A 25,570-nucleotide genomic window follows, 5' to 3' on the forward strand; every position below is an offset into this window, starting at 1 on the left:
GCTATAAGACTGATGATATGACATTGAAATGTAAGGTTGATTATTTATGTTGTACTGAATTGTAATATTGCCAATGTTATAGGTATAATTTCTAAGTAGAATGGGATTCGAAGCCCGTGTGTATTGGAGTTTAAATTTAATCCTTTAAAAAAAGGGGGGGGGGGAGAAAAAAGAAAAAAAATATTTTATTTTCTTCTCCTTTTCGTTATTGCTGTGTCCTCCTAAGAATATTGTATTGTTGGGAAACTGTAGTTACCAATTAGGTTGTTGGTGTTGTTTACTTCATTTATAAAGATAAAAATAAAATAAAAAGGATTTAAAAAAAAAAAAGTAAAAGAAGGAAAATGCCCGATCTTTTCTTAATTACAGACAAGATGGGGGGCATGGTCACTGTGTGGGTTGGGGGCTATCCCCACTGTACAGAACAGTGGAGGCTGGTGGCCCCATTTTCAGTGGGGCTGCAAAATTATTTGGGGGTTCAGTCAGAACCAGCCAGAACTCTAATGGAGCTCTCCAAGGTGCTGAACCTATTTTGGGGGCAGGGTTCAGCACCTTGGATATCTCCTTTTGAAGTTCTGTCTGGTTCTGACTGAAACCCAGAATGGATTCACAACCCCTCTGAAATTGGAGCCACCAGCCTCCACTGGCACCAAGGGACAAAATAATGGGTCCCATGCCAGCAGGGAGAACACTGGTGCCACTAGGGCAGGGCTTTGGAGGCAAAAGTCCAGGGCCCCACTCTGCAGAATGAGGAGGAGAGCCACCAAACACATCAGGGCTAGCTTAACAGATTTTGAAGGGCAGTAATACACATTACCTTCTAAAGAGGGGGCACCTTTAAGACCATTAAGTCCACTGCCTAAAATTACCTAAAATTACCTTAGGGAGTGTCTTCTCCCCTACATCCCAGTCTGCCACCTGAGGTCCTCTGAGGGCTAACTGCTGTGGCTGCCTAATGAGATATAAGCAGCCACATGTAAGAGGACTTTTTCCTTTGCCACCCCTCAGTTGTGGAATGACCTGCCGATTGAAATGCGCCTGCTGACCTCTAACCTTTGATGGTTTTTAAGCAGGAATTAAAGACCCTATTATTCTGGCAGGCCTTCCCTTTTTAGAACTCCTGTTCCTTTTGCTAACTCTTGTATACTGTTTTTAAGGTGTGTTGTTCTTATTGTTGGATTTTTTTCTTAAATTCTTTTTAGTTCAAAGATGTTTTTAGTTATATGTTGTTTGTGTATATTTTTTGTGTGCTTTTATGTAAATGGCTTTTAAACTTTGTATATTGTATTTCAATGTTTTAACTTTTGTAAACCACCCAGACAGCTTTGGCTATGGGGCCGTATAGAAATGTAATAACTATATAATAAAAAATAAAATAATCCACTGGGGCTGGGGTGTGAGGGAGATGGCATGCCAAAGTGAGAGGCAAACTGTCAAGGGATAAGCAGGCTAGCAGTGTCTTCCCAGCAGCAAACCCAGGAGGAAGGGAGCATGAGGCTGCTGTTGTCATGGCCTGAAACACTCCCCTGGTGCTGAAGAGCAACTATAGTCTGCTCAAGAGTAAAGGCCTACTCGTTAATGAGATCCTACTCATGAGTCTGAAGGTGGAGTGGAATGGGAAATAGGTGTGTTTTGGAAGGCTGCCTATAAAAGACGCAAGTAAGAAAAAGTCAACAAAGAAGGATTTTCTGGCTTCCCTCAGAGAACGGATGGAACCAAGGAGAAGAAGGAGCAATGATGAATGCCAAGCCTCATTCCCTCCTGAGGCCTTGGGCAACCAGTTAGAATGTTCAGGAAGGGAAGTCTATAAATCCTGTGGGGGCAGGGGAGGTGCACCATTCCTCATCCCACATAGTCTCTCATGTAGTTATTATGTGTTGGCTCTTACATTTTACAATATACATATTAGCTTCCAATACTTTATCAAGTATAAGGATCAAAGAGAACATAGTAAGACGACTCCTTAGAAATTCCAGAAGCAGACATGCACAAAGATCTTTAGACTCTTACTGGACAGGTGGTAACACATACCATGCACTTGTATTCCATCATGATTTCCAAAAACCATCACCCAAACCTCTAAATTTGTATGTATGTATGTATGTATTTCATTTCTATACGGTCCAGTAGCCAAAGCTCTCTGGGCGGTTCACAGAAATTAAAACCACAAAGTACAACATAAAACAATATAAAATATGAAAGGTTAAAACTACAATATAAAAGTACAACCAGAATAAAACCTAGCAGCAACGCAGAGATTTAAAATACAGATTTAAAACAGCAGAGTGAAAAGACTAGAGTGTCTTTATTAGAGCTTAGTAGAGCTGGGAAAATAAAAAAGGTCTTCACCTGGTGCCGAAAGGAGAACGTAGGTGCCAGGCGAACCTCTCTAGGGAGCTCATTCCGCAGCCGGGGTGCCACAGCAGAAAAGGCCCTCTTCCTAGTAGCCACCTGCCTCACTTCCTTTGGCAGGCCCCCCCCAAAAGAATTCTTACCTACCCCCATACTGACCATGAGAAATAATTCAAATAGGTGATTTTAAGTTCTTCTTCCTGACCCTGATGTCTCTATGCCAGCCTTCCTCAACCTGGTGCCCTCCAGATGTATTGGACTGCAACTCCCATCCCAGCACAGCCATGATAGGAGTTGAAGTCCACACATCTGGAGAGCACCAGACTGGGGAAGGCTGCTCTACCCTTTCACTAACATTAAACGACACCCTGGCAATGCTTACCCCATTATTCACATCTTAGTATTCTTACATATCCAATTTGTTTGGCCAGACTGCATATAGCATGTATGAGATGTCCATTGGTCTCTCCTTCCCTTGACACCTAGGGCATTAGATAGGTTTCTAGTTGATTTAGATTTACCAGAGGGATCAAATTCACTGTGAAACACACAAAGAATCAATAGCTGCCACTACTACTGGGTTTAAGAACAGTGGGACTTAAGTATTATGGGGAAAAGATCTAACTGCGAGTAGTAAGTGAAACTCCATCAGCTGCTGAACACTGAACACTCACCTTCCCTAAGGAGATAGCATACACCTTCTCAGAGGTCAAAGGCATTAATGTATGATAAGATAAGCATAGTTAGAATCTCCCAAGACTGGATGGTACAGGTTTACGTAACCAAGAAGTTTGTTAATAGACTTAACACAGAGAATGGCACTTGAAAAAATATAAAGAGTACAGTGGTTCTAGTTCCATAGATAGCTAGCCAATAGGGTGGACAAATTATTTGCACACTGTATGGCTACAGAAGATCCATGGCAAAAAGAAGTAGTTTTGTGTCAAAATTCAGTCTCTTTCTGCCCTCCTGGCAAAAGATCCAGTGTGGAATCCAGGAATATAGCTTCAGCCAACTCAAACTGAAGATCCTTAACAAAACTCCTGGCTGACAGGAAACAGGGCTGCCAAATTGACACAAGAGTGTAAGCTGCTTTGGGAATTGTTTCTTCAGTTACGATAAAGGGCAAGGCAAGTCTGGGTTGTCCTGTACTTTACATATTTAGTATCTGGGCTCAAACAATTATAAACAAATGGTATCTACACATCAACTTGTCTTTTAGAAATGGAGGAAGGCCCATCTACTCATATACAACTTATTGGAAGTTTACACATGAACCCCTATAACTTAAAATATCTCATTCCGAACTCTCCATGATACAACTTCATGATTTGGGAGCAACAGAGGATACGTGTAGTTCCCTCCTTTGCTCTGCCTATATCAATAGTCTCCCCGTTAGATAAGAGAGTGGGGAATGACAGTGGAAAGAGGAATAAAGGTAGTAAATGCAGGTGCAAGAAGGGTGGGGGCCTCAATCCCGATCCTGATGCATTCTCCAAGGTGCACATTCAGCTCTGATGTATACATGGAGGTGTTTAAATGGAACTTTCAGCTTTTCCTATTTGCACGTACGAAGAAACAAATGCATACACTGATCTGCTTCCTTGACTGGAATTAATGAGGAATTCATTCATGAAGGCAATGCAGTACAAGGTGCATCCCACAACTTCTGTTTCCACCTAAAGATTATGAATTTGGCACACAGAGTGCAAGCCTCATAATGCCTCACATGTCTGCTTTGAATTACGGCCATTTTTTACAGTCCATTTTGCAGTCTCCATTTCTGGATGTCCAAACAGAGTCTCTCTAAAATGGCATTGTTTTCAAGTTATTTTCAGAATATCTGGAGTACTTCTTCAGAAATTATTTTTCCTTTCTTTAAAATACTTTTGTCACCTCTTTGTAGCAAAAGCCATCCAAGGTGGCTTACAAAATATAATTAAAACCAAAAAGCAATTTTGAAACTACAAATAAAACAATCCATTTTTTAAAAAAAATATATCCTGGCCACAGGATAATGTTGTCCTTCTAAAACCCCACTAAGGCTAGGATCCTAAGCATATCATCATGTGTAAGGGCCAAAAGCAATAGCCAACCAAAGGGTACCAAAAGATATGACTCTCAAAAGTACAGCCTGATTATGCACCTCAAATGAATTTACATCATTATTACAAACAGAAGAACCCAGCTGGTTCTTCCAGAAATCTGAGAAAATGGTACAAATATCTAAAGCATCTTATGCAGTAGGCTGTTAGCTGCAAAACCCATGCCTCCATAAAATAATTTCTAAAGTTTGGCAGTACTTTCTGCTGCCTTTGTGCTAAATAATAACACTGCTTCTCTCCTATAACACATCACTAATAGAAATCCATCAGATTAAATGATTAATGCCTAACACTGCAAATCAGAAAGAAACCAAGCCAGGTGTAAGTCTTCCCACAGTCAATGAATCATCACAGCTTTCCAAATAAAACTATAGCTCAAACATAACTCTCCTTAAGAGGATTAAGTACCTTATCAAATGAAAAAAATGTTTTAAAAATCATCTAATTATTAACGCATGTAAAGTTGTTTTGTTTTTAAAGTTTACAGTTGGGGGTGTAAATGCTTGGAAGATATATTAATCTATATACTTTAAAGGCCTTCCCCGATTATTTAAGGGTTGTTTTTCAAAGCAACAGACACATACATTTCAGTTATTTGTTGGGGATGGGTATCTTTCCTTAAAGTGGTATTCTGCTATGGAGATACCACATTTTCCCAACACTCAAAACTACAATATTTTGTCACCGGGAAAATGCTGTTTTTCTTTCAGCTAGTGTATCAATTGTGATTTTGTGTACTGTGTTGGAAAGTAGTGGCATGAGTATCATGGGAATCTACTGGATAGCACTTGTGACATCTAGCATTTACTATAGTTTATATATAGAAATACAGCTTACTTATTAATTGCCTTCAAGAGATTCTATCCATGACAACATTGTAAGCAGGACTTTGAATTCTCTCTGTTCAGCTGCTTAGGTAATCTCCCTAACTTAGTCATTTACTCCTACCCATTGGTCAAGGGAGCAAGGAAGGAAATGAACAAACCAGAGGCTCCTCCCCAATCTCATGAATAAGCAATTTTTTCACTGAAGCAGGACACTTGCTTTCATGTTTTTACTGTCTGGGGTCCACAGAGTTCATATTGTTCTCCTATGTGTTTACAGCACTTTAGATAATTTCTGGCCAGTCTCCAATATTCCATTTTTGGGCAAGGTGCTGGAGCACGTGGTGGCTTCTCAGTTCCAGAATTTCTGGATGAAACAGATTATCTAGATCCATTTTAATCTGGCTTTGGCTCTGGTTATGGGACAGAGACTGCTTTGGTTGTCTTGGTGGATGATCTACGCTGGGAATTGGATAGATGGAGTGTGTCCCTGTTAGTTCTGCTGGACCTTTCAGTGCCTTTTGTACCATCGACCATGGTATCATTCTGGTGAGTCTGTCTGAGATAGGATTGAGAGGCAGTGTTATGTGGTACCTCCAGTCCTTCTTGGAGGAGCAATCTCAGAAGGTGGTGCTGGGGGATTCCTGTTCAGCGCTGTGGCCATTGGCATGTGGTGTCTCTCAGGGTTCCATCTTATCTCCCATGCTGTTTAACACACACATGAAACCGCTGGGAGAGATTGTCCAGAATTTGGTGGTTCGGTGCCACCAGTATGCTGATGACACCCAACTCCAACTCTCCTTTCCATCTAAATCTAAGGAAGCTGTTCTGGTTCTAAATCAGTGCCTGATGTCGCTAACGGACTGGATGAGGGCAAACAACGCTTACTCCAAACAAGGCAGAGGTGCTCCTGGTCACTCAAAAGGAAGATCAGGGAATAGAGATTCAATCTGTGCTGAATGGGGTTCCACTTCCCTGAAGACTTAGACTTGCAGTTTGGGTGTACTCTTGGACTCAGCCCCGAACCTCTATGTCCAGGTCTCAGCGCTGGCCAGGAATGTGTTTACGCAGCTGAGGCTAGTGTGCCAACTGCACCCACTCCTAGAGAAATCTGATCTGCCCGTGGTCACACATGCGTTAGTTATCTCCCATTTGGACTACTATAACATGAGCTATGTGGGTGGGGCTGCCTTTGAAAACTCTTCAGAAACTTACACTGGTCCAGAATGTTGTGGCCAGGCTATTGACAGGGGCTGGTTACAGGGAATACATGACTCCTTTGTTACAGCAGCTTCACTGGCTACCGATCTGGGCTGGTTATAGGTCATAACCAGCTTCAAAGTGCTGGTTATAACCTACAAAGCCCTATATGGCATGGGACCAGGTTACCTGAAAGCCTGCCTTCTCCCATATGAACTTGCCTGGTCCTTAAGATCTTCTGAAGAGGCCCTTCTTTCGAGACTGCCACCATCAGAGGCATGTTTGGTGGCAACACGAGAGAGGGCCTTTTCAATGGCCGCTCCCAGACTGTGGAGCTCCCTCCCGAGTGAGGCTAGATTCGCTCGCTCTCTGCTATCCTTCCGATGCAAGGCAAAGGCCACTTTATTCAAAAAGGCCTGTAAGTGGGTTTGCAGAGCTGTTTTTGTTCTCTAATTGTTATGTTTTTAGTGTATTTAATGTGTTTTATTGTTTTAATCTATTTTAAATTGTTTTTGTAAGCTGCTTTGACTGCCATTTTTTGGTCAAAAGGTGGGGTATAAATCAAATAAATAAATTACTGCTGCATCAGTGCATCACACAAAATAGGCATACTTAGGCAATACAAGTTCGCATATGAGCAACAATATAATATGGGGATCACAGGAAAGAGTCCCATGGGCTATAAATCAACATAGATAGGAAGCTCACACCAGGTGAAGCTGCTGTAACAAAGGAGTCATGTATTCCCTGTAACCAGCCCCTGTCAATAGCCTGGCCACAACATTCTGGACCAGTGTAAGTAAATAATCCTATATGCTGTCCCTCCTTGGTCAGTGTACTTGTCCTACAACTACAAAAATAATGTCAAAGCTTGAAATGCTGCACTCACACAATACTCAGCGGTACACCCTCTCTGGAGATATAAGACTGGTCCATATGTTTTCACCAAAGTCCAGAGAAATGGCAGGCCAGAAAAAGTATATAAGATAGCCAGGCAAAACTTATTGAAAATTACAACAATCATGGATAAAAAGTAATAGAATGTTTCCTATGATCTTATATATTTATAGTGCTGTAGAGCAAGTCGCTCCTCATAGCTCTGTTCCATAATCTGAAATGAAGCTTAAAATTTTATCAGTCAGACAAGATACCTGAGCCATTTTCCTTACATGTAATAAAGCATTGGGAAGGGAATAAAGTACAGTGAGATGTATTAGGTAATAATTTATAATGGCATTTTCTGTATTTGTTTTAAGTTTGTACCCTTCCTACTTATAATAATAATTCTGTAACAGTTTAAGTGAAATGTCACTCTCAACTTGTAGCCCATAAATTTACTTTCCCACCAAAAGCAAACCACGTAACTGTTGGTGTTGTTGTTCAGTCGTTAAGTCGTGTCCGACTCTTCGTGACCCCATGGACCATAGCACGCCAGGCCTTCCTGTCCTTCGCTCTCTCCCAGAGTGTGCTCAAGTTCATCTTCATTGCATCGTTGATGCTATCTAGCCATCTCATCCTCTGCCGTCCCCTTCTCCTTTTGCCTTCAATCTTTCCCAGCATCAGGGTCTTTTCCAGAGAGTTTTCTCTTCGCATTAGGTGGCCAAAATATTTGAGCTTCAGCTTCAGTATCTGTCCTTCCAATGAGCACTCAGGGTTGATTTCCTTTAGGATGGACTGATTTGACCTCCTTGCAGTCCAGGGGACTCGTAAGAGTCTTCTCCAGCACCACAGTTCGAAAGCATCCATTCTTCGGCGCTCAGCCTTCCTTATAGTCCAGCTCTCACAGCCATACGTTACTACTGGGAAAACCATAGCTTTGATTAGACAGACCTTTGTCAGCAAGGTGATGTCTCTGCTTCTTACTGTGCTGTCTAGGTTTGCCATAGCTTTCCTCCCAAGGAACAAGCGTCTTTTAATTTCATGGCTATAATCACCGTCTGTGGTGATCTTGGAGCCCAAGAAAGTAAAATCTGTCACTGCTTCCATTTCTTATTTATTTATTTATTTATTGCATTTATACCCCGCCTTTCTCCCTCTCGCAAGGAACTCAAGGCGGCTTACATTATCCTCCTCCTCACCGCTGTATCCTCACAACAACAACCCTGTGAGGTAGGTTGGGCTGAGAGTCTGTGACTGGCTCAAAGTCACCCAGTGAGCTTCCATGGCCAAGTGGGGACTAGAACCTGGATCTCCCGGCTCCCAGTCCGTCACTCTCACCACTACACTACACTGGCTCTACACTCTACATTTCTTCCCCTTCCATATGCCAGGAAGTGATGGGGCCAGATGGCATGATCTTAGTTTTTTTAATGTTGACTTTAAAACCAGCTTTTGCACTCTCCACTTTCACCCTCAACAAGAGGCTCTTTAGATCCTCTTCGCTTTCTGCCATTAGGGTGGTATCGTCTGCGTATCTGAGGTTGTTGATAATTCTCCCGGCAATCTTAATTCTGACCTGTGAATCATCCAACCCGGCGTTTCTCATGATGTACTCTGCATATAAGTTATAAGCTGGGCGACAATATACAGCCTTGTCGTACTCCTTTCCCAATTTGGAACCAATCGGTTGTTCCATGTCTGGCTCTTACTGTTGCTTCTTCACCCTCGTACAGGTTTCTCAGGAGACAGGTAGGGTGTCCCATCTCTTTAAGAATTTGCCACAGTTTGTTGTAATCCACACAATCAAAGGCTTTAGCGTAGTCAATGAAGCAGAAATAGACGTTTTTCTGGAATTCTCTTGCTTTCTCCATGGTCCAGCAAATGTTGGCGATTTGATCTCTAGTTCCTCTGCCTCTTCGAAACCCCGCTTGTACTTCCGGTAGTTCTCGGTTCACATACTGCTGAAGCCTAGCTTGTAGGATTTTGAGCACAACCTTGCTGGCATGTGAAATGAGCGCAATTGTACGGTAGTTTGAACACTCTTTGGCATAGCCCTTCTTTGGAATTGGAATGTAAACTGACCTTTTCCAGTCTTGTGGCCACTGTTGAGTGTTCCAAATGTGTTGGCATATTGAGTGCAGCACTTTAACAGCAACATCTTTTAGGATTTTAAATAGCTCAGCTGGAAGACTGTCATCTCCGCTAGCTTTGTTGTTACTAATGCTTCCTAAGGCCCACTTGACTTCACTCTCTAGGATGTCCAGCTCAAGTTCAGTGACCGCACTCTCATGGCTATCAGGGACATTCAGATCTTTCCTGTATAGTTCTTCTGTGTATTCTTTCCACCTCTTCTTAATCTCATCTGCTCCTGTTAGGTCCCTGCCTTCTTTGTCCTTTATCATGCCTGTCTTTGCACAAAACGTTCCCTTGAGATCTCCAATTTTCTTGAAGAGATCTCTAGTCTTTCCCATTCTATTGTTTTCCTCGATTTCTTTGCATTGCCATTTAAGAAGGCCTTCTTGTCTCTCCTTGCTATTCTCTGGAACTCTGCATTCAGCTGGTTATCTCTTCCCCTTTCTCCCTTGCTTTTCGCTTCCCTTCTTTCCTCAGCTACTTGTAAAGCCTCATCAGACAGCCACTTTGCTTTCTTGCATTTCTTTTTCTTTGGGATGGATTTCGTTGCTGCCTCCTGAACAATGTTATGGACCTCTGTCCATAGTTTCTCAAGCACTCTGTCTATCAGGTCTAATCCCTGAAATCTATCGACACCTCCACTGTATAAGGGATATGATTTAGGTCATACCTGAATGGTTTAGCGGTTTTCACTACATTCTACAATTTAAGCCGAAATTTTGCAAGAAGCAGCTCATGATCTGAGCCACAGTCAGCTCCAGGTCTTGTTTTTACTGACTGTATGGAGCTTCTCCATCTTTGGCTGCAAAGGACATAATCAATCTGATTTCGATACTGACCATCTGGTGAAGTTCATGTGTAGAGTCGCGTCCTGTACTGTTAGAAAAGCGTGTTTGCTATGATCAGCGTGTTCTCTTGGCAAAACTCGATTAGCCTTTGTCCTGCTTCATTTTGTACACCAAGGCCATGCTTGCCTGTTATCCCGGTGATTTCTTGACTTCCTGCTTTGGCATTCCAATCCCCTATGATGAAAAGGACATCTTTTTTTGGTGTTAGTTCTAGAAGGTGTTGTAGGTCTTCATAGAACCAATCAACCTCAGCTTCTTCGGCATCAGTGGTTGGGGAATAGACTTGAATTACTGTGATGTTGAATGGTTTGCCTTGGATTCGTACTGAGATCATTCTATCGTTTTTGAGATTGTACTCCAGTACTGCTTTTCCCACCCTTTTGTTGACTATGAGTGCTACTCCATTTCTTCTAAGGCATTCTTGCCCACAGTAGTAGATATAATGGTCACCTGAATTAAATTCGCCCATGCTTGTCCATTTTAGTTCACTGATTCCCAAGATGTCGATGTTCAATCTTGCCATCTCATGTTTGACCACCTCCAGCTTACCTTGATTCATTGATCTTACATTCCAGGTTCCTAAACAATATTGTTCTTTACAGCATCGGACTTCCTTTTCACCACCAGACACATCCACAGCTGAGTGTCCTTTCGGCTTTGGCCCAGCCGCTTCACTCTTTCTGGCACTACTTGGAAATTCCCTCTGCTCTTCCCCAGTAGTATATTGGACACCTTCCGACCTGAGAGGCTCATCTTCTGGCGTCATATGTTTTAGCCTTGTGATACGTTCCATGGGATTTTCTTGGCAAGAATACTGGAGTGGGTTGCCATTTCCTTCTCCAGTGGACCACATTTTGTCAGAACTCTCCGCCATGCCCTGTCCGTCTTGGGTGGCCCTGCACGGCATAGCTTATGGTTTCACTATTGGACTGGACCTGGTGCCCCTATTTAAGGCAGTAAACACATATTTAAGTACTACTTAATCAGGATTCTTCTCATTAATAAATAATACTGGAATACCCCAGAGTATGTTTAGCAGGAACAATTGCTTACATTTCATTTATTCCTAGAACTAAAGAACCTACAGATAGGGAAAACCCACACATAATTCAAATGCATTTGTGACAGAAAAACTGCAGAGCTATACGCCAACTGAAGTGTTCTATTACTTCCCCAAAGCTCAGAGATGCCTTAACATTATTGGGCATGTTATAGACAATGGCTGGGATTCAAGAAGTTGTTCAGGCTCATGAAAATTATTTGTATCACTAGTCAAGTGGAAGTTTTCACTTTTTTTCTTTGAACTGCTGAACTCCATGCCAAAGCACAAATTGTTTTGGAATCATCCCCACCTCCATTTCAAAAGGAGTTTGCCATGTAGCATAGGGGTGCTGCTGTTCAAGAAAAACAAGTCTAAGTCCCTCATGGGATCATGAAGCTAGTTCCACCATTCTTTGGATCCTGGACCATTTTACAACATTCAGCTCTGCCTCCTCCAGATGATTTGGTGCTGCATATCCAGTTTCTTGTTGTTTATGAAGTTACTCTGGCAATGGTTCTGCTGATGTTTTCTCTGTCACATAGAAGTCTACAGATTTTTTATAGTCCAGCCTTCACTAGCCTGGTTCCCTCCATATGTTTTGGACTACAACTCCCAGCATTCCTGACCATTAGCCATGTTGGATGGGGAAGGCCATGTCACACAATGTGTTCAAGACAATCCTTCAATGGTGCTTTTGCTGGACAAATAACCACTATAAATTTCAATCACTTTCAAAGTTCAATTAACCTTAAGGTTACTTTCTGAACCAAATTCCACCTTGGTTATGTGTACAGTTATTCCATTGTTAAACTATGACTCTGCCCCAGTATAAGCAAGATTATGCTTCAGTAGCAGCAATTACAGCTATAATTGCTCCTTAATACCAGACTGCTTGGCTTAGCATCAGACACAAATGCATGGCAAGGGGAGAATACGAATGTACAAACTTAAGTGAACTGCAAAGGGAACACATTCATTTCTTATGTTCATCAGTGGCAGATAAAAAGGAATCATGACTTTGTGTTTTTTTCCTTTTATTCTCAAGTGGCCAGTACGATGTGTGCCCACAATTTGTTAACAGCAAGCTAGCTGCTAGTCCAGATGTCTATAAATAATTAAATTACACTGATAGTTCTGCATTGACATACACTAGAATTTTCCTTTCCTAAAGGGATAGAAAGGCTACACTAAAAATGTTCCTCTTTACAGTCTAAAATTGCTGAGAATCAGGAATTACTTAAAGGATTTCAAGTGAACATACCTCCAATACAAATCTGGTAAATCTGGTAGCATAAAAGAAATTTCTTTTTTGCATTTTCATTGCATTTTTAAATCCAAAATTTATTCTTCAACCGCAACCACAAAAAGGCAGTGTCTTTTAAAGGTACACCATTGCTTTAACATAATCTTCCCATTTCCAGTATTCTCTGTTTCTTTTAACAGAAAGTGGAGGGGGGTGATACACTGTTCAGACATTGTTACTCCCTAGATTGGGAATAGGACTTGTCCTTTTTTGGCCATAAGACTAAACAGAAATTAGCTGAGCATAGCATTTGAATTTATGAGAATACACTGGACTGCATGCAGGATTACAGGATTGGGACTCTTATACTGATGTTAAGAACATATGAAGAGCTATACTGGATCAGACCAAGGGTCCACCTAGTCCAGGATTCTGTTCATACAGTGGCCAACCAGCTGTTGATGGGAAACAACAAGCAGGACGCGAATACAACAGCACCCTCCTATTTGCTAATTCATTGTTCATTAGGCTAATTGTGGCCCATGATGTTCTGGGCCCCACTGAACCCAACAGCTGAGTCTCAAGATATGATACTAAAGAGGAAACTTCTTAAATACATTGGGTTAGATCCAGACTAAGGGTGGTATCCAATGTTAGGCTTATTTAGACCAGATCCATTGAAATTAATGGGACTTAAATTGGACTAATACCAGATACAATCCCAAATCAGTCAAACTGGTCCCATCGAAATCAATGTGAAATGCTAGTCATAACCGACTTAAGTATGTTTGATTTCAATGGGACCAAAGTGTGATTAACTTAAGTCTTAATCCAACCCATTTACTGTTGCTCAGAAGATCTAACTTGAATTTTATATTTCTGAAGCATAGAATTTTGGGATGAACATAGCTCAGTCACAGGGCACATGATTTGCATACAAAAAAATCCCAGTTCAATCTCTGGCATCTATAACTAGAAGAATCTGGTAAAAATTGATGGAAAAGATCTTTACTTGAAATCTTAGAGAGCTGCTGCCAGTACAGAGTGTCCCAAGTTTCCTAATTTTCAGCTCTTTCCCTTCTTCCTACAGAAGTGTCAAAATAAGCTTTCATAATACAGCTGCAGAGCGCATGGCAATGGTTGTCCGATATGCTGATGACTTCACTGATAACCAAGGACATAATCTAACACAGGGGTCTCCAACCTTTTGGGTCCTGTAGACATATTTGGCATCTTGAAAAAGTGCCCTAGGCATCACCACAAATTGACTGCTGTAGGGGGGCAATGACAAAAATGTTATCTGTGTTTGTATGGGCATGCATGAATGTGCATCCTGTGTGTGCTACCCACTCTGGGAGGGGGGGTCCTCTCTCTATGGCTCTTTTCTCTGTTTCCTTCTCTCTCTCTCTCTCCCTCCCTCCTTTCTTCCTTCTGTCTCTCTGGCCTTCCTTCCTTCCTTTCTCTGGCTCCTCCCTCCCTCTCTCTCTCTCTGGCTTTTCTCCAAGGAGTTCAAGGCAGATTGTATGGTTCTGTCCCTCCCTCCCCCATTTAACCTCACAATAATTCTGTGAGATAGGTTAGGCCAAGAGAGAGTGACTGACCTAAGGTCACCCACTGAGAGTGTCATGACTGAGTAGGCTTTGAACTGGAATCTTCCCAATGTTAGTCTACTAATCTAACCACTACGCTACACAGATTCTATTTTAGCCCAAGAACAAAACCTCATATCGGCTGCATGTAACAGATTTCTAAAGGGAAAAAGTGATGTTTTACCATTAAAGCTGAGAAAATATTTCCCCCTTATTTCCAGTCTTCTCTGCATCCATATTAAAGATAAACTTATTTCCTCTGATTTTGGTGCAGCCTGAAGTCATGGGAAAATGTTACATTCCAGAATAACATCACATTGGCAAAAAGTATGGGAACAAGAAAAAAATACAAGTATGTCTAAATAGTCCCCCTTTTTTGTTGTTTTAATAAGTAGGAAGTGCTGGGCATTCTCCACAATCTGGACATTAAAAAAATAATTGTTTTACTCTGCTTTGATAGCTGAAACATTGTAAAGGGATAACCTTGCTTCAGAATACAGTATGCCACAGAATTTCACAGAATACAGCATGCACTCTTCTGTCAATGAATGCCACACCACAAAAATTATACTGTGAATGGCAACAAATCATGTGTATCATGTGATACTCAGCTGTACTAATATCAACTGTAAGCTTTGCATAGATGGCTGAATGTTATTCCAAAGGCCATCTGGCTGGGCATGACTGGAGTTACAGGGAGGCACCAGGTTGGGAAAGGGTGACTAGAAGCTGCAACCAAAGAACTGGCTGATTACTTAAACCAGTGCATGAAATTCAGTATCCCTACCACCACTCTTGAACCTTTGTTATACCTTCGGGGTTGTCAGGTCATAGTGCTGCAATGAAGGCGATCGTCTCAAGCGGCAGGATTCCTCTGGCAGGAGCCTGGGCCTAAATTCTAGGCTTTAGACCTAAGCAACTGCTTCCTTCAGCCAACTTCTCTTTACCAGCCTGCCTAACAGTCTTGTCTCCCTCCATAATACACAGCCCCTCCTGACCTTGAGCAAGTTTCTTCATAATCCTCTCTTTTGCTTCAATTCCCTATTTCCCCCTTCCTCAGACCACCTACCCAGGTTCCTTTCTCAGTCCATTCTCTACTCTGCATCCATTCTTCAAATTCCTTGCCTCTGGGTTCTCTGTCCCTTAGATTCCTATATCCTCGGACTTCTTCCCAGTCCTTAGCCTGTGTGGGTTTTAATCCCAGCCAAACTGCTAACTTTCTCTTCCCGCACAGAAGCTGGACAGCACACTGTTTAGTTCTCTGAATACTTGAACATTATGTGCTACATTAATGTGTCTCCCTCAAAAAATTAATGTACTGTTCCTCAACCACAGAGCTCAATGTGGTTGTTGTTATTGGGTGTTTTTTTTAAAGCAACTATGCACTACATCAGGTGTAGGCAAGATGATGCCCATGGACATCAAAGTGCCCTACCCCCCACACTTAAAAACAAAACAAAACAAAACAAAACAAAACACTTTCTTACTGGCAGCTGGGATTGCTGTGAAAGAGCTTTCTGTTGGTACTAAAACCTGTGGTTTCAAGGGAGCTGTTTAATGTGTTGGAGCGCAGACCCCACCTCTGCCTTGTACTCAGTTAATTGGGCAGGTTACTTGACCTTTGCCATGCTTCCCTGTGCCCTGGCAGCCATTTTGTGATGGTGCCCATGACAGTTTCTCAAATTAGCAAATGTGCCCAGAGCTCAAAAAGGTTGCCTACCCCTGCACTACGTTGCACAGTAGAGATGGAACAGGGAGTCAAGATAGCAGATTAAGAGCAAACAGGCCACATTCAACATAACAGTGTATAAAAAATTACTTTAACTTTAAAAACAAACCTGTGATCATCTTTACAGAAGATGAATTGTAGTGGACCAGCTGCATTCTTCTGAGCCAGACCACTGGTCTATCTAGCTCCGGACTGTCACAGTGATTGACAGAAACTTTCCAGTTTTCAGTCAGAGTCTTTTCCACCCCTATCTGGAGATGCTGGGATTGAACCTGGAACCTTTTGGACACAAGGCATGTTCTACTGAGCTATGGCCCTCTTTTAGGTTCCATTTTTCCTTGCATTTTCTGGGATGGAAAAAGCTAGATCCACAAAAAAAGCTTTGGTCATTACGATCCTGATCGTGTGCTTGGGTCCTAAGAGAGAATAAATAACCATCTGAGATTTACCCATCTGAATGGGCACAAGGTACTATGTTCAGCTTGTTTATATGAAAAATTATCTCTGGAGACCAATATAGTTGCTATATGTATTGACAAAAATCTGGTTACACCCATCCATTTAATCAAAGGCATCTCATTAACAACTCAGTATAGGAGCTGAGTGTTAGAAAGCCTTTAGGTATGTTATGCTCCTGCACATATTTTTTTTAGTTTTAAATTAGCACAATTTAGAAGTAAAAGAAAAACACCCGAGTGAGATGCAAATGAAAACTCATGAAATTAATGCTGCTTAATAACTGGCCAGTTCATACATAACAGCAAATCGCGGGTTTCTTAATGAATTAACCCACAATTTGCTGGGCATGAGCAGGAACGAGCTCCTCAAACTTTCATTTACAAACTACCATCGCCTCGATCATAGGTAGCTCTCGTGATGTTTGAACCCAGGCACTGTTTAGGAATTAAACGACCCAACGTTAACCCAAAAACAACCCACAGGTTAACTCGGGATTGTTTAACTCCTAAACAACCGGGAGTGCCCAGGTTCAAAGGTCACAAGAGCCAGGTTGTAAAATGAAAGCAGAACTGAGGAGCAGACCAGTGGCAGTGTACTCGCTTGCTCTCACTCATGCCTGGCAAAAGCAAATTGTGAGTTAATTAACCCATGATTTGTGTTAATTATGTGCAAACTGGGTCAACAATAGGTGAATCAATACGCCACCAAAATACATAGGAATCAAGCTCTGTTTCCCTCAGTTAACGATAAAAGGTTATGTGAGAGAGGATTCTCAGTGAAGGAATTCATTTTTAAACAACATTAAAATTACACTTGCTGGTTTAAAAAATGCTTTTTTATTGCATTATGGCCACAAAAATATCAAGAAATAAGCTGCTCTTTCACCGCTTTGAAATTAACGTGAAAGACAACACATATCTCATTACCTTATTAGCCTTTGAAGGCACAGTAACAGATAATGAATGAAACTGACTGAATATTTCCGTTCACAATATTCTGTTCTGCAATAATGCTGAAACATTTTCTATACGCTTCTAGAATTAATTCTTCCTTGTCACAAATTAACACAATTGATCAAAGTGTCTTGGAGAATTAAACATCAAGTTTCATTTGCATCTCACAATCCAACTGCAGAAAATTGCTTTCAATGTGACATTTCTCTCTCTACTAGATCAAGTTGAAAACATACCACTGAAACATCAATTCATAATTTATTTTCTTCCCTATCTTGCAGTTTCCTGCTAATGTGTGTTGTAATGCTACTTCAAACTTTTTGCAGTTCTGTGCTTGGGCATTGCTGAATTATTTCTGTCTCTTTGGGTAAATCAGTGACCAGTTTCTTTGAAAACGAGCACACAAAAAATAAATGGCAGCTCTCGCCTTAAAAATTCTGCAAGTAACAGGAGACATGGTTAAGCCCTGATAAAATATTTTTACTTGACATTTAGTTGTGCAAACAGGTCGGGACCTCCCAGACTTCGTACATTTGCTTCAAAGTTGGGTACAAAGATTAGTCTACTTGCATTAGCAGAACACCTTTTAAAACTCATGAAGGAACAACTGAAGAGACTAACCATATTCTATATGGTCAGGATTCAAAGCACTATAGCTAGAATCCAAAGAACTGTGTAGCAAAGCACCTTATTTTCTCCAAAAATATCCCCCCCCCACACACACACACACACAGCCAGATGGAAAATTTCCAAAGCAGTTTGTGAAATTCAGAAGAGAAATTTCAAAACTGGGCATGCCCAAGTTTTGGAGCATGTAGTAGTTCTATGAATCCACGTGGCAAACTGCTTTTGCAACTGGAGCGGGGGGAGAGAAGTTCCAAAGGGAGTTCCTGATATGGCACTGGGATTAGTTCTACGGGGAAGAAACTAAAAATAATCCACTGGGCTAACACAAGCCTAAGCAACTCTTGGATCCCAAGAGCTCTCTAAGGGGAAGGGTGGTAGCTTATTGGTAGAGCACATGCTTTGCACAGAAAAAATAGAATCATAGAATAGTAGGGTTGGAAGGGGCCTATAAGACCATCGAGTCCAACCCCCTGCTCAGTGCAGGAATCTAAGGTACCAGGTTCGATCCCAGGATCTCCAAGTAGGGAAGGAAAAACTCCTGCTTAAAACCCTGGAGAGCCACTTCCAGTCAGTTTAGACAATACTGGGCTAGAAGGACCAATGATCCCAGACTATGATACTGTGTTTCAAGACTTAAATAGAATATGCTACTCTTGTACCTTTATCCAGCAGCAGCTCATAAGAGTCATAAAATCCTAGAATAGTAGGGTTGGAAGGGACTTATAAGACCATCGAGTCCAACCCCCTGTTCAGTGCAGGAATCAAAGTCAAAGCATCCCTAACAGATGGCTGTCCAGCGTCATCTTGAATGCCTCCAGTGTGGGAGAGCCCACTACCTCCCTAAGTAATTGGTTCCAACGTTGTATTGCTCTAACAGTCAGGAACTTCTTCCTGATGTTCAACCAGAATCTGGTTCCTGTAACTTGAGCCCATTATTCCATGTCCTGCACTCTGGGATGATCAAGAAGAGATCCTGGCCTTCCTCTCTGTGACGACCTTTCAAGTACTTGAAGAGTGCTATCCTATCTCCCCCCTTCATGGATCACTGCCTTGTTGTGGCGAAGGGGCTTGCGTAACTCAGTGAAGCCATAAGCTATGCCGTGCAGGGCCACCCAAGACGGACAGGTCATGGCAGAGAGTTCTGACAAAATGTGGTCCACTGGAGAAGGAAATGGCAACCCACTCCAGTATTCTTGCCAAGAAAACCCCATGGAACGTATCACAAGGCTAAAAGAGATGACGCCGGAAGATGAGCCCCTCAGGTCGGAAGGTGTCCAATATGCTACTGGGGAAGAGCAGAGGGTATTTCCAAGTAGCTCCAGAAAGAGTGAAGCGGCTGGGCCAAAGCCGAAAGGACACTCAGCTGTGGATGTGTCTGGTGGTGAAAAGAAAATCCAATGCTGTAAAGAACAATATTGTTTAGGAACCTGGAATGTAAGATCAATGAATCAAGGTAAGCTGGAGGTGGTCAAACATGAGATGGCAAGATTGAACATCGACATCTTGGGAATCAGCGAACTAAAATGGACAGGCATGGGCGAATTTAATTCAGGTGACCATCATATCTACTATTGTGGGCAAGAATCCCTTAGAAGAAATGGAGTAGCACTCATAGTCAACAAAAGGGTGGGAAAAGCAGTACTGGGGTACAATCTTAAAAATGATAGAATGATCTCAGTACGAATCCAAGGCAAACCATTCAACATCACAGTAATTCAAGCCTATGCCCCAACCACTGAGGCCGAAGAAGCCGAGGTTGATCGGTTCTATGAAGACCTACAACACCTTCTAGAACTAACACCAAAAAAAGATGTCCTCTTCATCATAGGGGATTGGAATGCTAAAGTAGGAAGTCAAGAAATCACCGGGATAACAGGCAGGCATGGCCTAGGTGTACAAAATGAAGCAGGACAAAAGCTAATAGAGTTTTGCCAAGAGAACATGCTGATCATAGCAAACACTCTTTTCCAACAGCACAAGAGGCGACTCTACACATGGACGTCACCAGATGGTCAATATCGAAATCAGATTGATTATGTCCTTTGCAGCCAAAAATGGAGAAGCTCCATACAGTCAGTAAAAACAAGACCTGGAGCTGACTGTGGCTCAGATCATGAGCTGCTTCTTGCAAAATTTCGGCTTAAATTGAAGAACGTCGGGAAAACCACTAAACCGTTCAGGTATGACCTAAATCATATCCCTGATGAATATACAGTGGAGGTGAGGAATAGATTTCAGGGATTAGACCTGATAGACAGAGTGCCTGAGGAACTATGGACGGAGGTCCATAACATTGTTCAGGAGGCAGCAACGAAATCCATCCCAAAGAAAAAGAAATGCAAGAAAGCAAAGTGGCTGTCTGATGAGGCTTTACAAGTAGCTGAGGAAAGAAGGGAAGCGAAAAGCAAGGGAGAAAGGGGAAGATATACCAAACTGAATGCAGAGTTCCAGAGAATAGCAAGGAGAGACAAGAAGGCCTTCTTAAATGAACAATGCAAAGAAATCGAGGAAAACAACAGAATGGGAAAGACTAGAGATCTCTTCAAGAAAATTGGAGATCTCAAGGGAACGTTTTGTGCAAAGACGGGCATGATAAAGGACAAAGAAGGCAGGGACCTAACAGAAGCAGATGAGATTAAGAAGAGGTGGCAAGAATACAAAGAAGAACTATACAGGAAAAATCTGAATGTCCCTGATAGCCATGATAGTGCGGTCACTGAACTTGAGCCGGACATCCTAGAGAGTGAGGTCAAGTGGGCCTTAGGAAGCATTAGTAACAACAAAGCTAGCGGAGATGACAGTATTCCAGCCGAGCTATTTAAAATCCTAAAAGATGATGCTGTTAAAGTGCTGCATTCAATATGCCAACAAATCTGGAACACTCAACAGTGGCCACAAGACTGGAAAAGGTCAGTTTACATTCCAATTCCAAAGAAGGGCAACGCCAAAGAGTGTTCAAACTACCGCACAATTGCGCTCATTTCACATGCCAGCAAGGTGATGCTCAAAATCCTACAAGATAGGCTTCAGCAGTATGCGAACCGAGAACTACTGGAAGTACAAGCTGGGTTTAGAAGAGGCAGAGGAACTAGAGATCAAATCGCCAACATTCGCTGCATCATGGAGAAAGCAAGAGAATTCCAGAAAAACGTCTATTTCTGCTTCATTGACTACGCTAAAGCCTTTGATTGTGTGGATCACAACAAACTGTGGCAAATTCTTAAAGTGATGGGAGTACCAGACCACCTTACCTGTCTCCTGAGAAACCTGTACGAGGGTCAAGAAGCAACAGTAAGAACCAGACATGGAACAACCGATTGGTTCAAAATTGGGAAAGGAGTACGACAAGGCTGCATATTGTCACCCTGCTTATTTAACTTATATGCAGAGTACATCATGAGAAATGCCGGGTTGGATGAATCAGAGGTCGGAATTAAGATTGCCGGGAGAATTATCAACAACCTCCGATATGCAGACGATACCACCCTAATGGCAGAAAGCGAAGAGGATCTCAAGAGCCTCTTGTTGAGGGTGAAAGAGGAGAGTGCAAAAGCTGGTTTGAAACTCAACATTAAAAAAACTAAGATCATGGCATCTGGCCCCATCTCTTCCTGGCATATAGAAGGGGAAGAAATGGAAGCAGTGACAGATTTTACTTTCTTGGGCTCCAAGATCACCGCAGACGGTGACTGTAGCCATGAAATTAAAAGACGCTTGCTCCTTGGGAGGAAAGCTATGGCCAACCTAGACAGCATAGTAAGAAGCAGAGACATCACCTTGCCGACAAAGGTCCGTCTAATCAAAGCTATGGTTTTCCCAGTAGTAATGTATGGATGTGAGAGCTGGACTATAAGGAAGGCTGAGCGCCGAAGAATGGATGCTTTCGAACTGTGGTGCTGGAGAAGACTCTTACGAGTCCCCTGGACTGCAAGGAGGTCAAATCAGTCCATCCTAAAGGAAATCAACCCTGAGTGCTCATTGGAAGGACAGATAATGAAGCTGAAGCTCCAATATTTTGGCCACCTAATGCGAAGAGAAAACTCGCTGGAAAAGACCCTGATGCTGGGAAAGACTGAAGGCAAAAGGAGAAGGGGACGGCAGAGGATGAGATGGCTAGATAGCATCACCGATGCAATGAATATGAACTTGAGCACGCTCCGGGAGAGAGCGCAGGACAGGAAGGCCTGGCGTGCTATGGTCCATGGGGTCACGAAGAGTCGGACACGACTGAACGACTGAACAACAACAACAATCCTATCTCCCCTCAGTCTTCTCTTCTCAAGGTTAAATATGCCCAGTTCTTTCAGTCTCTCTTCATAGGGCTTTGTTTCCAGCCCCCTGATCATCTTTGTTGCCCTCCTCTGAACCCTCTCCAGTTTGTCTGCATCCTTCTTAAAGTGTGGTGCCCAGAACTGGACACAGTACTCCAGATGATGCCTAACCAGTGCTGAGTAGAGGGGAACTAGTACTTCCCGGTATTTGGAAGCTATACTTCTGTTAATGCAGCCCCAAACAGCATTTGCCCTTTTTGTAGCCACATCCTATTGTTGGCTCATATTCAGCTTGTGATCTACAATTCCAAGATCCTTCTCGCTTGTAGTGTTGTTGAGCCAAGTATCCCCCATCTTGTAACTGTGCATTTGGTTTCTTTTTCCTAGGTGCAGAACTTGGCATTTGTCCCTATTAAATTTCATTATGTTGTTTTCAGCCCAGCGCTCCAGCCTATCAAGATCACTTTGAATTTTGTTTTTGTCTTCCAGGGTATTAGCCATCCTGCCAAATTTTGTGTCATCAGCAAATTTGATCAGCATTCCCTGCACCTCCTCCTCCAAGTCATTAATACAAATGTTGAAGAGCACTGGGCCCAAGACTGAGCCCTGCAGTACCCCGCTCATTACCTCCCACTTTGAGATCCCATTGATAAGAACTCTTCGAGTCCGATTCTGTAGCCAACTGTGGATCCACCGGATCGTTGTTTCATCTAGCCCACTTTGAGCTAGTTTGCTCATCAGGATATCATGGGGCATTTTGTTGAAAGTTTTGCTGAAGTCCAGGTATACTATGTCCACAGCATTCCCACGGTCCACAAGGGAGGTTACTTGATCAAAAAATGTGATCAGATTCGTCTGGCAGGATTTGTTCTTGATAAATCCATGTTGGCTTCGAGTAATCACTGCATTGTTTTCAAGGTGCTTACAGATGGATTGCTTTATCATCTGCTCCAGAATTTTCCCAGGGACTGATGTCAGACTGACTGGTCTGTAGTTCCCAGGTTCCTCCTTTTTACCCTTCTTGAAGATAGGGACAACATTAGCCCTCCTCCAGTTATCTGGCACTTCACCCGTCCTCCATGATTTCTCAGACGTAATAGGCAGTGGCTCTGAGAGTTCTTCTGCCAGTTCCTTTATTACTCTAGGGTACAGTTCATCTGGCCCTGGAGATCTGAACTCATTCAAAGTAACTAGGTGTTCCTTGACCATATGGCTATCGATCTCAAGCTGCAATCCTGCCCCTTCCGCCTGTACTTTGCCTTTGCCAGGGGGGTCACAGACCCTCTTTGAGGAGAAGACTGAGCTGAAGTAAGAATTGAGAACTTCTGCCTTTTCTTTGACATCTGTTATCATTTTGCCATCTTCATTTAATAGTTGAACCACCATTTCTTTCCTCTGTCTTTTACTATGTACGCAGCTGAAGAAAGCCTTTTTGTTGCTTTTAGCATCCCTCGCTAACCTCACCTCGTTCTCAGCTTTAGTCTTCCTGACGCCATCCCTGCAATTCTGTGCTATCTGCCTGTACTCTTCCTTTGTTGCTTGGCCTTCCTTCCACTTCCGATGTATGTCCTTTTTTGTTTTCAGGTCATCTCTTAAGCTTTTTGTGAAGCCACATTGGCTTCTTCTGTTGTCTTCCACCTTTTCTTCTTGTTGGAATTGTTTGTAATTGTGCCTTGAGAATTTCCTTTTTTAAAAACTCCCACCTATCTTGGACTCCTTTTCTCATTAGAGTCGCTTGCCATGGGTCCTTACTTATCATTGTTCTCAATTTATTAAAATTGGCTTTCCTAAAATCTAGAGTACGCATTTGGCTTCACTCGGCTTTTGCTTCCTTTAGAACCAAGAACTCAAGTATAACATGGCCGCTTTCCCCCAGAGTTCCCGTAACTGCTACTTTATCCACGAAGTTATCTCCGTTGGTTAGGATCAAGTCAAGGATAGCCGATCCTCTAGTTCCTTCCTCCACTTTCTGTAGGAGGAAGATATCCGCGACACAAGTCAGGAGTTTCTTGGAGGGGCCATGTTTTGCAGAATTTGTCTCCCAACAAATATCGGGGAAATTGAAGTCCCCCATTACTACTACATCATGCTTCCTTGAAACATTGGCAATTTGCTTTTCAAAAGTTTCATCCTCGTCCTTGATTGGGTGGCTGGTAGTAGACTCCGACCACCATGTTCTTTTTATTCTTTGCTCCATTTATTTTAACCCAGATGCTCTCAATGGGGCTACCAAGCTCATCCTCCTGTATTTCTGTCCAGAGATTTGTATTTTTCACATATAGTGCGACTCCACCTCCCTTTCTGTTCCTCCTGTTCTTTTTGAACAAGTTATATCATTCAATTGCTGTATTCCAATCATGGGAGTCATCTCACCAAGTTTCAGTTATACCTATAAAGTCATAATTTCCCTCCCATATTAAGATTTCAAGTTCGTTCTGTTTGTTTCCCATACTCTGGGCATTAGTATATAGACATCGAAGACCATGTGCTTTATAGTCTGGCTTTCTTCCAACATGTTTTTGAAGACCATTATTGGGCGCTATTAGAGCTGTTCTCTTCGTTGTGGTGCATGAGCCTTCGTCCATTGTTACCCCTAACTTTATGTCTCCCTTCCCCGTAGGATTCAGCTTAAAGCCCTCCTGATGAAGTTCTTCATGCTGTGGCAAAACATTCTTCCCTGCCCTTGTGAGGTGTAACCCATCCCTTGCCAACAGTCCATCTTCCAGGAAGTAGGGCCTGTGGTCTCAGAATCCAAATCTCTTGCGTCAGCACCACCTTCGTAGCCAGTCATTCACCCAGAGTATTGTTCTTTCTTTTTCTATCCCTCTTCTAACTACTCGAAGGATGGATGAGAAAATTGTCTGGGCCCCAAAGTTCTTGAGTTTCCTTCCCAAAGATTCAAAGTCTGATGTGATTTCTTCGTAGCTCCACTTGGCAGTATCATTTTTTCCCACATGGATGAGAAGAAAGGGATACCTGTCAGTGGGCTTTATGAGTGCAGGCAACCTTTCAGTCACATCTCTCTTCCTTCCTCCTGGGAGACAGCATACCTGGACAGTCCATGGGTCTTCGCGACATACTTGGGTTTCAATCCCACACAGCAAGGAGTCTCCCACTACTACTACTGTTCTCTTCTTGTTGTTGTAGGCCTCAGTTTCTGCTTGACTGACCTTCAGCCTCATGCTTGCTCTCATGTGGGGTCCCCTGTAATTCTTCCTCTGCAGGCTGTCCTCCAGTCCCATCCTCAAGTGCCTGGAAACAGTTCCATAGTTCCACTGCTTCCACTGGAGCAGAGTGGCTTCTAGTTCTTCTGCTC

The 25,570-nt window shown here is 42.5% G+C and overlaps 1 protein-coding gene across 15 annotated transcripts in view; it reads right to left on the minus strand.

Annotated features, from left to right (window-relative positions):
* Positions 1-25,570, minus strand: part of PLCL2 (phospholipase C like 2) — a 169,598-nt gene that overhangs the window by 45,352 nt on the left and 98,676 nt on the right. Inside the window, exon 1 of one of the 15 annotated variants that reach the window (XM_084858420.1) lies at positions 16,054-19,149. The exons of 13 other annotated variants lie outside the window; for them this stretch is intronic. The gene's annotated coding sequence lies outside the window, so the exon portion shown is untranslated. Of the gene's footprint in view, positions 1-7,846; positions 10,827-16,053; positions 19,150-25,570 lie in introns of those variants that run through there. One more of the 15 variants, XM_084858419.1, reaches the window with a different exon arrangement.

The sequence above is a fragment of the Heloderma suspectum genome, chromosome 5, assembly GCF_057233095.1.
Source record: "Heloderma suspectum isolate Gila_16-S chromosome 5, 16-S_ref, whole genome shotgun sequence".
In the NCBI taxonomy this organism is placed as follows: Eukaryota; Metazoa; Chordata; class Lepidosauria; order Squamata; family Helodermatidae; genus Heloderma; species Heloderma suspectum.